Source organism: Porites lutea, chromosome 9 (assembly GCF_958299795.1).
Source record: "Porites lutea chromosome 9, jaPorLute2.1, whole genome shotgun sequence".
Classification (NCBI taxonomy): domain Eukaryota; kingdom Metazoa; phylum Cnidaria; class Anthozoa; order Scleractinia; family Poritidae; genus Porites; species Porites lutea.
The window spans coordinates 27,403,050-27,415,944 of NC_133209.1; the positions used below are offsets into that span (position 1 = coordinate 27,403,050).

Here is a 12,895-nt window from a genome sequence, read left to right on the forward strand (position 1 = left end):
TTTAAACCCAACAAACGCGGTAGCCTGAGAAAACAGCCGTTTCTCCTCGCCAGAGGAGAAACGGATGTTTTCGCAGGCTAGTTGCAAGCTCTCCTTTCCTCCGTCGCCACTTGCTCACGCGTTCTCTTGGGGCTCGCTTCTCTCAGTGAGCTTGCTAGCAAGCTTCATTGTCCGTATGCCCATGGGCCAAGTGTTATTAGCATACAGCTATTTTGAGAAAGGTTGTCGGACAAAGTGCTCGCGACAACCCCGAAAGGTATTGTGGGCGGTTTTGAGTTCACCTTTTTTCAAAGAAATTTGAAAGAATGGCAGGAGAAGCCGTGAACATATATCTGCGAGTCTAAAGGAAAGCTACAGTGTCAGGAACAGTGTATTGAACATATCCCATATTACCTTTCGGGATTGTCGCGTGCACATTTTTTCCGACAACCTTTTTCGAAATAGCTGTATACTCTAGATACATACTCGAGTAGGACATAATGTATTCATGTGGAGTGTATACTTCAAGTACACAAGTCGTGTCGAAAACTCACCATTAAAGCATTACACTTATCTCCTAAATATTCTTGTCCGGAGCTAAACTCTTATAACACGTTACCGAGCTTGAACGTATGTGTTTGGCTTGTCAACACTTTGACTTCAACAGCGCCGATTGGTTCTCCGATAATCTTGACTTGAGCTCCAGCTGATATTTGCGAACAATGGGAAGGGAATTTAACCACTCGATTCAGCAGACGTTTGTGGGGAAGCCCGTTAGAAGGCGCTGAAAGGGGTAGGGCCGTAGGGAGGAAGGCAAAAAGGGAGCGGGATTGGGGAGAGAGGGTAGGGGACCCTTTCCCTTTTCCCCGCTTTCGCGCTTTTCTCCCTCCCCCCTACCCCTTACGTCTGCCACGCAGACTATTTGTTGGACATGAACGCGTGACGAACCCCTAAGAACGTCTGCGTGGGAGGCTAGGTTGTAGGTGATAACGAAGGGAACACGCTTTGGTTTGTCCAGTGTGGAAGAGTGTGCTTTTTATCTATCCCCTGACAACAACAACAATCTAGAAACCGCAGGATCAGCTCATTGAAATTGTGATTGTAATTTGCATCTAATATCTTACAGGTAGGTAATAATTGTAGGTAAAATATAAATGAATATTCGCTGACCAAGAACCGTAACAGTCAGCTAAATGTAGTTGCATTAGTCTGCTAAATGGGCAGCGAAGACGTAATGCCACCGAAGACATTGAATGCTATGCATCATCATAAAGCAACTCAGTCAGCCGCCATCGAAATGAACAGCTCATGAATCGAAGAAGAACTAAAATAATCCTTTGAATATAGACAAAGGCATTTATTCTAAATCCTCTTCAGAAGGGGGTTCACACTGCGAAGTCACAATATGTCGACGTGTAAAGCAGCCAGGTTAGCGACTTTCAGTTTTACTACTTTGTAACAAGTTTAAAAAAGGGACAAATCTATTTCTTAAGAGCGGCTGTCTGTAAATATCGAGAATTTGCCGTCAAAACTGAAATTTCGAAATACTTCATTTTCAGTCAGAAGGAACCCTTTGGTGAAACATTTTCGAAAATGACAATCAAAGTTTCCAAAGGATTTTCATTTTCGAGAAAACCGCCAAAAAGTGAAATGCTGCTCCACGTCATATAGTCGCCGGTCTAAAACCTTTGAATTTTATCATTTTCAAAGCCCTCAGGAAAAAAGGCGGTTGAAGGAAACAAGTTCATCTTTGGCAGGTAAGTAAGGCATCCCAGTTACAATACTATTTGGTAAAAATATTGCAAGATAATGCATTTTTACTCGGTTAAAAAAGGCCCGAAGATTCCTATTTTCAGCACTTTCGTAAACAATGAAATTTTGCGAAACTTTGAAGGAAAAAATCACAGCTGGTTCATGAAATTTAAGAAGAATCATGATACCTCAGTAAAGCCCTACTGTTTTAGTACAACATATAAAAAATCCAGCTTGGGCAATTAAAAAGCAACGCGCCGAGAGAGGTAAACGCGCAGTTCATTTTCGATGTTTTTGCATAAAATGAACGTTAAAACCGTCACGCAACCGGGGGTAATACAAACTCCAAAAAATTGTCTTGAATTCACATTTTTTCGTGGTGATCAGGAAAATAGTTTTTACTTGCAAAATCGAAAGATCGATTGAGTCTTTTATTGCTCTGGTAGGACTTGAGTAGTTAGAAAGTTAGATAGTGGACGATCGCAATGAACCAGCTCTGAAAGGTCAAACGGCCGTTCCCATAAATGTCAACAATGCTAAGGTCTGCTAAGGATATGCTAATATATATTTTATTGAAATTAGATTTACTTGACAAAATTTTTTGAGTCGTGTGGTGTATTTTATACAAAGAAATTGCTGGAAAGAAAACGGACTAAGATTCAGACAAACATTGAATTGAAAATGGTAAATAATTAGCCTGCGAACCGCAGACCAAAGCCGAAAAAACCGGATGCTCTCGAAGGCTAGTAAAGCTCATAGAACATGGTCAACCTCTTTTCGTTTGGTTGTCACGTGACTGACCGAGCGTATGACGTACGTACGCGTCTACAGATTGTAAGGGTAGAGTAGGGGAGACTATCAAACGGAAGGGAGGGGTGTCTTAGGCGTGTCTTGGCAAATCCACATATTTTATATTGGACATTCACAATATGGTCAATTGACAGCTGTCAAAACAGGATAGCCACTGACCAGTATCACATGACCATATCGAGGGCTCATGTGTCAACTCATCGAGGTGGCGTGATTTATTTGCTGTCCGCTGACCAGTTGTTTTACTAGATCGCAATCAATGTTCAATCTCATACTTTCTAGCTAGTTTGAGAGCATAGGAAAACTGATAATGCGCACATCCATTGGACATCAATGTTGTGATCAATTGACAGCTGTCAAAACAGGGTATCTACTTATCAGTATCATTTGACCGTATCGCGGGCTCAGGTGTTGACCGACCGAGGTCAAGTATTTTTTGAAGTTATCCGCTGACAATTTACTAGTTTTCGAATGATCGCAGGCTCAAGTTTGAATTTTTTTTTTATTCATATGAAATATGTTTTGTTTTTGTGCCGCACAATTAAAATTTTGATTTAAAACTGACCTCGGAGGCGAAAATTCAGCCAGCTATTACAGGCGGGGAAGACAGTTGCTTTTGACTTTGCTCACCATGGTCACGCGTTGGTCACGCTCTACGTCCAATTTTTATGCTCTGATTGGTCAAAATTTTACAGGTGAGCTCATGCGGAAAATTTATGCAGCATCTCGAATCTTGTTTACTTTGACAGCTGAAGCTGACAGAGTTTTGTGTCAACTTGTGATATTTTTAACTATCTTTTTCCACTGGGATGTACAAAATGAAATTCAACTGCTATATATCAGGAGTCTTCTGTTATTCATGGCTAGTTTGTTTATTGGGTTTTTGGTTAAGAAATACGTCACTTGTCAAAGTCGGAAATCCGATTTCGGATGGCATCGTTTTCGTTTTGCACCTTGCTTGATGCGTAAGAGGGTTGCAAAGTCTGAAGCGATACTGGCCTTTCTTGATACCTTTCAGCGCTGCATCTCGAAGCCTGAGTAATTATTGTATTTGATGTTTCTCTTTTATATCTAATTTAATAAAGTCGAGCGTAGTTTATGCAGCTATTTACTTTATGCACGTTTATAAGATTTGAGACAATGATCTGACCGAGTAGCAGGTTTGATATAAGCTTACAGAACTTTAAACAGCCTTTAGACATTTTCTCACCGCAAAAGGAAAGAAAACGTTCCAATGAATATTTAGTTATAATTCTGGCTGTAAAAGAAAGCTTTGAGCGATTTTCTTGCCTCGAGTTCATCTTTGAAAAAAAGCAAACACCGGGAAGCCGGCTTAAAACGTGGATAATAGAAAGTCTTTCTGTTATCCATGCTTAAGGGCGGCTGTCTGTAAATATCGAGAATTCGCTGTCAAAACTGAAATTTCGAAATACTTCATTTTCAGTCAGAAGGAACCCTTTGGTGAAACATTTTCGAAAATCACAGTCATAGTTTCCAAAGGATTTTCATTTTCGAGAAAACCGCCAAAAAGTGAAATGCTGCCCCACGCCATATAGTCGCCGGTCCAAAACCTTTTGAATTATACCATTTTCAAAGCCCTTAGGAAGAAAGGCGGTCCAAGGAAACAAGTTCATCTTTGGCAGGTAAGTAAGGCATCCCAGTTACAATACTATTTGGTAAAAATATTGCAGGATAATGCATTTTTTACTCGGTTAAAAAACGCCCGAAGATTCCTATCTTCAGCACTTTTATAAACAATGAAATTTTGCGTGAATGAAAAAATCACGGTTTGGTACGTGGAATTTTAGAAGAATTATTATACCTCAGTAAAGCCCTACTGTTGTACTGTTGTTAAAATTGACACAAAATGTTCGTACGAAAAGTAATATTATTGAAACAAACAACTGAAGGGCACTTCGCCTCTTCATAAAATACGTTATTCAACCAGCCAAGAAAGTACTCAATTTCCCTCTTATGAATTTTACAGGCAAATTTATCATCAGTGAACTCAGAGGAACCATTTGATGTTCATCATTACCTGAGTAAAACCGTGCAACTACAGTTTGTATTAAAAACTCTTTACAAAGAGTACAGGATCGGCCTCTGAATGGTTCCTTTATACTATCTATCTCTCACTTGTCGGTCTATTCCCCACCGTGGGGCGGGTTTTGATAAAAGCAGGCCCGCGGCCCGGCGGCCCGGCAGCCCGGCGGCCCGGAGGCCCGGTGGCCCAGTCCTGATTTTCCACAGTTTTTTTGTCCAGCGGTAAATCCACGCACATGCACAGATCTGTATCGGGTTAGGGCGTGCAAAATGGACGACGGTGAGTTTGAATTCGTTTACCATTTAATCATTTGAATCCTTGTTTCGGTTTCTTGCATGTTGTTCAGATAAAAACGTTTTCATTCTCTGTTAATTCGTCTCTTTACAGAAACCGATAGCACAATAGAGGACTTTCATTATCGAACGATGTAAGTTATTTTCAAACCATACTTTGAAAGCGAAAATATCATAAGTAATGAGATATGTGAACTGCGAATTTTTTTCTATACAGAGACATGTCGGTCTATTTACAGGAGCCCCACCCCAAAAGGAGAACAGGGCAGTTTTTCGAACTGTGGTTTGAAAATAACTTACATCGTTTGAGAATGGACTTCCTCTCTATCGGGTTCTGTAAACAGACGAATAAACAGAGAATGACAACGTTTTTCACTTAGCAACATGCAACGAAAGAAAAGGGTTGAAAAGGATTGAAACGAATATTTAAATGGTAATCGAATTCAAACTCACTGTCGTCCATTTTGCACGCCAAAACACGATTCAGACAAGAGACTATAAAGGGGACAGAGAGGGCATCCCCCATATACACCCTATTCCATAGGTAATTCGTCTCGAGTTATTTTTAGAATCGGGATAAAGTTGCCTCGCGCGCTGCGTGGATATTTCGTGGAGGTTTCGCATGACCAAACGCCGTGCAAAACATGTCGGGCGAGAGGCAATGAAAGCGTAAATAGATCGAGAGCATTCCTGAATATTGAAGCGAAATGAGTCGGCGCACACCTGGGAAAAAGGAATCGCTGGACTCTTTGACAACCCGTGAAATCAGTTTAACTCGAAGTAGTCGTAACCTCAGTGCTTTAATAAAATGAGAAATTTTGCCGTCTATTGAAACCGGTCGTTTGTACAATTTAGGGAGTTTAAGATCCAACGACGCGGACGACAACAAGAACGTAAAAAAAAACAATAGGTTTAATTAGCAAAACAACAACTTCGCACGTGCAACACACTTTTTTGTTCATTTCTTTCCCGTTTTTGCACGACTACGACGTGAAAATGCCTAATTTCGCGTTTTATGGAGGACGTAAATAAGCAACGACGAAATTTTATTTCTCTTTCTTAGCTTGAATATGGTCCCTTGAAATTCAGCTTTAGGAGGGTTCGCCTACAATTGACAAAGTAAGTGGGTAGGAATAATCGCTATAAAGACTGAAAAAAATAAACATCAAACCAGAAATTGCTCTCTTCAAACTGTAAATTATAAATGATCCTGAAAAAATATTCAGTGTGTTAAGGATTTCCCTGCTCTACTGTTAGCTCTATACAAGAGAGGAAGGGCGATTCTTTTTTAATTTCGGTTTCGCTGACACACCTTTCGCAGAAATTTCGCTGTAGTCGTTTTCGTCGACAAAAGGAATAGCAAAATCGCTCTCCGCGTCTTCCCCCATTTTGTTCTGCGTCATTTCGTGAAGGACGTGTGGCTCTCAGCGTGGGTCATCCACGCGGAACACATTCGGGATATGTGATAGGCTGTTGTCTAATCCCCCTTGAGATCTGTGGTGTTAAAAATAACTCGAGACGAATTACCTCTGGAATAGGGTGTATATGGGGGATACCCTCTCTGTCCCCTTTATAGTCTCTTGGATTCAGATCTGTGCATGGGCGTGGATTTACGCTGGACAAAAAACTGTGGAAAATCAGGACTGGGCCACCGGCCTCCGGGCCGCCGGGCAGCCGGGCCGCTGCGCCTCCCGGGCGCGGGGCCGTGGGCCGCGGGCCGCCGGGCCGTCGCGGGCCGTTGGCCTCGGGCCTGCTTTTAGCAAAACCCACCATAGGGCACACATAAAAGGCCGTAATTCCCACCCCAGGACTTTTCATCGAGCGCAACTATGCGGCTGTTTCGTTTAATAATTTATGTAGAAAATAAAGAGAACCTGACTTACATTGCATCAACAAAAAAAAAAAAAAAAAAAAAGGGGATCCCTGCACTTTTTCAAAAAACAACCGACGCTATTGTTTCACGCGGCCACAAATAATTCGCACACACAAACACACAAAAAAACAATGAAAAGTTAGTTTTAATTTGCCCACCTTTACTATACCCTCAGCCCCCGGGCCCGGTCCCGAAGCTCTGGACTTTTCCCGCAGACTGCCTTGGGGACGGATGGTAGAAGATAGAAAAGAACAAGGTTTTTAGGGTTTTGGTAATTTGGGTAAACCATTTGATAGCCAATTGTGTGTGTGGAACAAGTATTTTGTAACTAGTACTGAGTAGAGAGCCAAGTATTCAGTACGATATCGTCTTATCGAAGGTCAAAAAAAGATAAGAAAGGGACTCATGCTAGAGGGTACTAACTCTAGGTGTCCGATATATATATATCTTTTTTTTACCAAAGTTAGCTGGAGAAATTGCAGGCCAGAGAAATGGAACTTTTTCGACTGTAAATCAGGCCGTATTTTTACGTAGATCAAGCTCACTCACGCTGAAACGAAACTTCTGGAGCGCAGAGGGTGAAAAGGAGATCTGCCACGCCCTGTGAGCGTGTGAAGCCCACGCGCGCGCGAAAATCATGCGAGGGCATAAGAAAGGACCGGCTGTTTTACAGTCTCGGAACTTCTGGTAAACGCTCCTCGCATATTCCAGCCTCAAAGCGAGTAAATTTAAAAACATCAGGTTTGCGTAAATTGCGTTTTAATCTGAGAGAAAACATTTTGAGAATAATATATGCACTTTGCACGTTTATCAGTTTTTGACCAAATAAATGATGTGTTTTCCAATATACCGGTCCAGCCCGGACCAAAAATATTTAACACCGTGCTTTCAAAATTCTACGTGTTTAATGTGGACAGGGCTTAAGATAAACGTCCACGCGTGAGACAGAGAGAGCGACTGCGAAGGAGACTAAAACTAAGAGAAAATGAGCTAAAACTGATCATGACTCCGATCGAGTCTCTAGCAATGGTAAGGCGACCGTTGGAGAAAGCGTTCATGTGTAAATCACAATTCATGATCATGACTCATTCCGAACGGTGTCTCTTGTTTTTCACATGTTTGCTATGGGACGGGCCAGCCATTTATTTTTGGGGGGAGGAGGGGGGGTTAGCAAAAGAAAAACAAACTCATGCAAAAGAAAAGAACGAGAAAAATAGGTACACAAGGAAGCATGTGAAAACGTTTATGCAAGTCTCACTTATTTTTGGGATTTGTATAACGTGAATGTTAGAAAGGAAATTCTCATATTTTTAATCCTATTCGAATGAAAAGTGTCGAATAGACATAATTTCGACCTCCCCGATATAAAACAACATTGCTCACATTGCCGAATCTCCGTAAATCTGCAATGAAAAGATTTCCAGGATAAGCCCTGGATCAACTCGATTTGCTTTGGCAATGAGTCTAAGGAATGCTTTTCTTCAAAGTGTTCAGTAGCACAAACTAACTTATATTTTGATAAATCACAAAAATTGCCAGCTTTTTCGTGCGTTATTAGCCCTGTCTTTTATACCTTTTTTCCGTAGACCAGTGTTCGTATAGCAAAATTCCTGTCTTCTTACCGCTTTGTATCCGTAGTTTTTGTTGTAGTGGTGTTTGTCAATGTGCAGTTTAGTTTCGTCGCCTTACCAGCCATTTTGTTTTGTACATTAGTTTTTAGCTTTTTTCCTCCCCTTTTTTCTTGGCAACCTTCATTTCGAAACCTTGTGAAAAATTTTTTACCGTTTATTTTTACTGTCATTTAGCCCTTTTTCGATTTCAAGTTTTAAGCAGTGCTGGGTAATTTCCCCCTATTTCTCCCTCTTTCCACCCTTTTAGAACTCTCATCACCCGTCCTTTCCTCTCTCATCTCCCAAACCCCTCCCAGTGCTCCCACCCCCTATTCTCCCAAGCTCCCGTCTCCGGTCCACGTCCACTAAACTCTTCGTTCATTTTTGCTCCGCTTGTACTGTAAATCCCTTGTTATTCTGTTCTTGCTTAGAAGTTTTATTTGAAAGTCCTCTTAACGTTCCTCTACGTTCGCCCTTGTCCAGGCAAAAATGCGCTTGACCGGAAAATCTTTATCGCGCCTAACCGGTTAGTTATTTCCAGCTCTGTTGCAATAAAGATTTGAATCGAGAACAGTGAAAGCCAGTTGTTCCATTATTAATGTTATTAAGTAACAGTGGCTCGCCTAATTATAACTTGTGGGAGGTTAAGAGCACATTTTGAATGTTTCTGGAACCAGCCTTAAATTAATAATCCATGGAGTTTTAACTCCATATATTGAACTATAATACAACAATTGTTGCTAGAGGTACCAAGGTCGATGACTCTAATTTAACTAAACTTATGATGCGTGGGCTGTGATAACAGGCTATGAATATACGTGTTCATATGTCGCAGGAAAAAAAAAAACTTGCAAATAAGATGGAAAAATGGAAAAAAATTGCTCAACCTCTACTCTCCCTCCGCCTCTCCAAAGTAAAATGCTCCTTTCTTAATAAAGTAGCCTAAGATCGGTCTATATTTTTTATATTGATTGCCTTTTTTTCAATCAGTTAACAACGAAATCACGAGAAATACCTCACAGATGCCAAGATTGACAAGCTTTTGACACGACACCTGATCTTTCAATCAGCTAGTTTAGGGAGGGACCATTACAAAACGTATTGGGGGGGGGGGGGGGGAAGGGGTGGGCGAAGTACAAAGAAAAATATTCGCGCGAGAGAAAATAAAACGAAAAAAAATTCATGCTCGCCAATTAACCCTAAGAAATATTCATGCTATGGCCTAAAAAAAATTCATATAAGAAATCTGATAACGAAAAAAAATTCCTGCGGCTCGAAAATCCCGCCCCCCCCCCCCCCCTCATAACTTTTCTAATGGTCCGTCCCTTAGGAAACTCATAATATATAGATTTAGCCAGGGCTAAAAGCGAGGCTCCCATTAATAAATTTATAATTCAAATCAAACAATAAACTTGCCTTTCCACAATTCAGTTAACTTTAGAGCACATTCATGTGACTTTTGAGGGAACGGCTAAGCAATTTTAGAGAAAAATAAGTTGCAAACAGCCCAAGAGTGAATCAAATCGTACATCGAGTTGATAGCCTCATATGTACACCAAAAAACTGGAAATCATCTTCGATCACATTTAAGAGCCATAATGGCTCTTGATCACCGTAGCTTAATCAGGCCTGGAATTCAATATTCAGGACGATCGAAGCACGCGTGGGCTTTTAGCTAAACCGTTAAAAAAATTTCCAAAATCACCTATACGGCCAGCCGGTTCTCACTTTTGCAGTGCGAGCTGTGGTGAGTGTTTGAATGAACATTAATTAGAGTTAAGCTCCAACAAAAATAAAGAAATTATTATGTTTATTTTTTATTGAATGGTTTCACGCGTGACATTTTGAGTACTCCTGCAAGCGATGTTCACTGAACGACTGCAAACAAACGGCACAGCGATTAAAATTACAAGAGAGACTAGTAACAATCAATAAAAGAAATATAATTCGGTGAAACATATACAGAGGCAACAACTTTCCTTCACGAAGACAAGTATTAAAGTGTCTCTAGGATAAATGAGTGAATCTAAAATGGATAACTGGTATTTCCTTTTCAAAAGTTACCATCTAGTAAACCATCTTTCTACAAACCGATTCGAAGCACAAGCCCGGAAAGCAGTAGCCTGCGAGGGGCAGACGCTTTTTTCGACTCTTGTTTCACCCGCCGAAAAAATAGCGGATGAAACAAGAGCCAAAAAAAGCGTCTGCTTCCCGCAAGCTGAGAAATCAGTAATGGCTAGAACATGCGACAGGGCTCCTCAAAAATTTGTTGATGTCTCATGCAAAACAGTTACATTTTTGACACTTGATATAAGCAAAAACTAACCAAGTTTTAGCCAGGTTGTGGCTCCATGACTTTCATATTTTGTGTAGACTATATAAGTACTCGACGCAATTTAACATATGTTTTGGACCTATTTAAAAAATTCAGTGTTTTTGCTTTGGAAAAAGGGAAAGAGGCTAGGAGAATAAATACTGCATGAAACGTAAACGATTTCCAAGGAGAAAATGATGTGCCTTGAACATTGAATTCATGGAAAACCTGTTGTTTGAACGGATGCTTTAAGTCTCTAAGAGGATACCTATTTGCCGAGTCAGGATTTCGAGTTAGGAATGGTGTAACTAATTGGAAGTTGTTACCGGGTATCGGCGATTTCAGGTTATTAGTTACCGGTTACCGATTCCCTACAGGAAACCCATTATGCATTTATGCACCCTGAAACCAAGAAATAGCTAAGAAATAGCAACCCTAGACATGTGAAGCAACACTTCTTTCACCAATTTTGGAAATTGAGCGCGTTTACATCCAACTTCTAATTAAGACGTCAACTAAAGAGGACTTTCGAGGACTCTAAATATTTTCACTGCTGTTTTGCTGTTTAGTGCAAAAATTGACGACTGCGTCGTCATTTCCTGCTTTATTCTTTACATCATCGATAAAACATGAGTCCATGACGATAGAGCTTGGTCTAATACGGACACTTTGGCATACTCTTGAATAACATACTGCTATATATACTTAGATCAATGGTGCATCAAGAATATGAACAATCGACTGTTTTTATTTGTTCAGGACCTCGTAGCTGTGGAATTTTCAAGTTCCTATGGGCTGGCGTAGAACCAAAAGCAGTAATCGAGCATAATTCATTCTTTCCTCGACAAAAACGAAAATCTAGAGACCGTGGGATCAGCTCATTGATATCGTGCTTTTAATTTTCATCAAATGCCTTCAAGGTAGGTCATACCAGTTTTAAGATTTTAGTCACAGGCTTCCCAAACTCACTATGTGAGAACGGTTGTTAAAAATATTTATACATGTAGTAACATTGCATGACGTAAGGATTTATAGGGTTCATATGGGAAACGTGAAAAACAGGGGCCCGCAAAGACCGAATGTTTCCAAATATGTCAGAAGTGTTTTGAATAGTTTTCTCTATGCTTTAGAAGCCTGTTTGGTTAACTTGATGCCTTAAAAACTATTAATTTTCTCCGATGTTTTAGGGGAACTTATAAGTCGACTTTAAAGTTTTACATCGCGTAGAACATCCGGACATTTAAGGTACGTTCACAGACGTTAACGCACGAAAATTGTAATCACTTAAATAAAATAGAGGCAAGATATAAAGTGTTGAGAATAAACGTGAAGTTGAGCGAGGTTCTACTTTTTCGCTTATACGTGCGACCTTTCATATATTGCCTCTATTTTATTTGCTAACGTAAATTTTACGCACATACGCACGTAAAAATTACGCGACAGTGGAAATCAAGCCTTACGCATGATAATAAGCTTCCGCGGCGGGCCACTCAAGCATGAATGCTCCTCAAAAGCGCCACAAGCAAGAGAGGGCTTCGATAAAACCCGGACTCTGAACACGGACATTCCGGAACATCCCGGGACATCTCGAAACATCTCGGAAAATGAAAAAATTAAAATATTTTTTATGAAAAATAATTAAGTAATAATTTAATAAATTATAATAAGAAGAATAAGAATAAAAATAAGAAAACAATTTTTGCAAAAATTTATAATAATAAAATAAGTACAATGACATAACATAACAAAAAGAAAGAATGAATGAAAAAGAAACTGGTATCATCTCCGAGTATGAGAAAACAATATTTTGTCGCAATTAATTTGTTGGGCGAGTGAGGGTCCATTCAAATGACAGTAATGAGTGAAGGCTTGCCTTTAAATTCAAAATACACTGTATATTAAAATGGGCCTCCAGAAGGGGGTTTTCAAGCTTTCAGTCACAGAGCCACCTCTTGTAATTTTTTGTCATGAGTTTATATAACCATTTGACTGTTATCCACCTACGTGTCCGGGTTTTTTGTAGTTATATGGGATCAATAGTCAACTTTGTCATCCGACGCAAATCAACAAAGGATTTAATTCAAGAAAGTCTAGTCGCCGAGAATAGCTACGCATTAATGTTTTCAAAATGAAATCTGTTCCACTAAAATCCAGTAAGGTTGCAAATTCCAAAGCAACAAACAGATTAGCAGATGAATAGATTGCAAACTTCACTTGAGA

At 40.1% G+C, this 12,895-nt stretch overlaps 1 protein-coding gene across 1 annotated transcript in view; it reads left to right on the forward strand.

Moving 5' to 3' along the window:
* Positions 1-11,190: 11,190 nt before the first annotated feature.
* The window catches only part of LOC140949126 (uncharacterized), a 46,829-nt gene continuing 45,124 nt past the window's right edge, over positions 11,191-12,895 (forward strand). Inside the window, exons 1-2 of the mRNA XM_073398361.1 lie at positions 11,191-11,595; positions 11,863-11,920. The gene's annotated coding sequence lies outside the window, so the exon portion shown is untranslated. The remainder of the gene's footprint in view (positions 11,596-11,862; positions 11,921-12,895) is intronic.